The sequence below is a fragment of the Natator depressus genome, chromosome 28, assembly GCF_965152275.1.
Source record: "Natator depressus isolate rNatDep1 chromosome 28, rNatDep2.hap1, whole genome shotgun sequence".
In the NCBI taxonomy this organism is placed as follows: domain Eukaryota; kingdom Metazoa; phylum Chordata; order Testudines; family Cheloniidae; genus Natator; species Natator depressus.
Window position 1 is genome coordinate 10,219,615 of NC_134261.1, and position 2,500 is coordinate 10,222,114.

The 2,500-nt window shown below is 62.2% G+C and overlaps 1 non-coding gene across 1 annotated transcript; it reads left to right on the top strand.

The window, feature by feature from the left end:
- The first annotated feature begins 1,124 nt into the window (after positions 1-1,124).
- LOC141979739 (5S ribosomal RNA) lies at positions 1,125-1,243 on the top strand. The gene has a single exon (XR_012637132.1). It is a non-coding gene; the product is annotated as a 5S ribosomal RNA (ribosomal RNA).
- The last annotated feature ends 1,257 nt before the right edge of the window (positions 1,244-2,500 follow it).

Below are 2,500 nucleotides of genomic sequence, written 5' to 3' on the forward strand. Positions count from 1 at the left end.
CTGGTGTCCCGGGGGGACTTAGACATTTTTTTCAGCCTTTTCCTCCGGGTTGACCTGGTGTCCCGGGGGGACTTAGACTTTTTTTCAGCCTTTTCCTCCGGGTTGACCTGGTGTCCCGGGGGGACTTAGACTTTTTTTCAGCCTTTTCCTCCGGGTTGACCTGGTGTCCCGGGGGGACTTAGACTTTTTTTCAGCCTTTTCCTCCGGGTTGACCTGGTGTCCCGGGGGGACTTAGACTTTTTTTCAGCCTTTTCCTCCGGGTTGACCTGGTGTCCCGGGGGGACTTAGACATTTTTTTCAGCCTTTTCCTCCGGGTTGACCTGGTGTCCCGGGGGGACTTAGACTTTTTTTCAGCCTTTTCCTCCAGGTTGACCTGGTGTCCCGGGGGGACTTAGACATTTTTTTCAGCCTTTTCCTCCGGGTTGACCTGGTGTCCCGGGGGGACTTAGACATTTTTTTCAGCCTTTTCCTCCGGGCTGACCTGGTGGCCGAGCGTCTCGCCGTCCGCGGCCGGAGCTAGAGATGCCCCCCCCCCCAGGCCAGCCTGCGAAGCCGCGGCCAGGATCGGGCCCCTGGAAGTCTGACTAAAAATTTTCACCGACCCCAAAAACGGTTAGGGGGGGCCTCATAAAGCCTCCGGAGCGAAAAAAAAAAAACGGAAAAAAGGATCGGGCCCACCCGAGGCAGGGGAGTCAGTAAGGGAAAGGGGACGAGGCGGCCCGGAGCCGGGTGCCCGGAGCCGGGTGCCGGCGGCCAGGATCGGGCCCCTGGAAGTCTGAAAAATTTTTTTCACCGACCCCCAAAGTGGTATTGGGGGGGCCTCATAAAGCCTCCGGAGCGAAAAAAAAAAAACGGAAAAAAGGATCGGGCCCACCCGAGGCAGGGGAGTCAGTAAGGGAAAGGGGACGAGGCGGCCCGGAGCCGGGTGCCCGGAGCCGGGTGCCCGCGGCCAGGATCGGGCCCCTGGAAGTCTGAAAAAAAAATTTTCACCGACCCCCAAAGGGGTGTTGGGGGGGGGCTCATGAAGCCTCCGGAGCGAAAAAAAAAAACGGAAAAAAGGATCGGGCCCACCCGAGGCAGGGGAGTCAGTAAGGGAAAGGGGACGAGGCGGACCGGAGCCGAGTGCCTACGGCCATACCGGACGGAAGGCCCCCGATCCCGTCCGATCTCGGAAGGTAAACCGTCCCGGGCCTGGCTAGTACTTGGATGGGTGACCGCCTGGGAATCCCAGGTGCCGTAGGCAGCTTTTCCCGCTGCGAGCCAGCTCTCTCCTTTTCTGGGGAACAAGGGCAGGGTCGCCCTGCCAGGGGCCCTGGGGCTGAAGTCCCTGCCGGCCACCAGGTCAACCCGGAGCCTGCCCCTCTGCGGCCAGCAGGTCAACCCCATACCGGCAGGGGGTTGACCTGGTGGCCGGGAAGCAGAGCGGCCAGCAGGTCAACCCCATACATTCAGCGGGTTGACCTGGTGGACGGGAAGGAAAGCGGCCAGCAGGTCAACCCCATACTTTCAGCGGGTTGACCTGGTGGCCGGGAAGGAAAGCGGCCAGCAGGTCAACCCCATACATTCAGCGGGTTGACCTGGTGGCCGGGAAGGAAAGCGGCCAGCAGGTCAACCCCATACATTCAGCGGGTTGACCTGGTGGCCGGGAAGGAAAGCGGCCAGCAGGTCAACCCCATACATTCAGCGGGTTGACCTGGTGGCCGGGAAGGAAAGCGGCCAGCAGGTCAACCCCATACATTCAGCGGGTTGACCTGGTGGCCGGGAAGGAAAGCGGCCAGCAGGTCAACCCCATACATTCAGCGGGTTGACCTGGTGGCCCGAAAGCAAACCGGCCACCAGGTCAACCCGGAGCCTGCCCCCGCGGGCAGGGGCCAAGCGGACCCCCCTCCGCCCGGGCTTGCCCTGCTCCGAGCCGGGGCTTAATCCCCGTCCGGCCACCAGGTCAACCCGGAGCCTGCCCCTCTGCGGCCAGCAGGTCAACCCCATGCCGGCAGCGGGTTGACCTGGTGGCCGGGAAGGAAAGCGGCCACCAGGTCAACCCCATACTTTCAGCGGGTTGACCTGGTGGCCGGGAAGGAAAGCGGCCACCAGGTCAACCCCATACTTTCAGCGGGTTGACCTGGTGGCCGGGAAGGAAAGCGGCCAGCAGGTCAACCCCATACATTCAGCGGGTTGACCTGGTGGCCGGGAAGGAAAGCGGCCAGCAGGTCAACCCCATACATTCAGCGGGTTGACCTGGTGGCCGGGAAGGAAAGCGGCCAGCAGGTCAACCCCATACATTCAGCGGGTTGACCTGGTGGCCGGGAAGGAAAGCGGCCAGCAGGTCAACCCCATACATTCAGCGGGTTGACCTGGTGGCCGGGAAGGAAAGCGGCCAGCAGGTCAACCCCATACATTCAGCGGGTTGACCTGGTGGCCGGGAAGGAAAGCGGCCAGCAGGTCAACCCCATACATTCAGCGGGTTGACCTGGTGGCCGGGAAGAAAAGCGGCCAGCAGGTC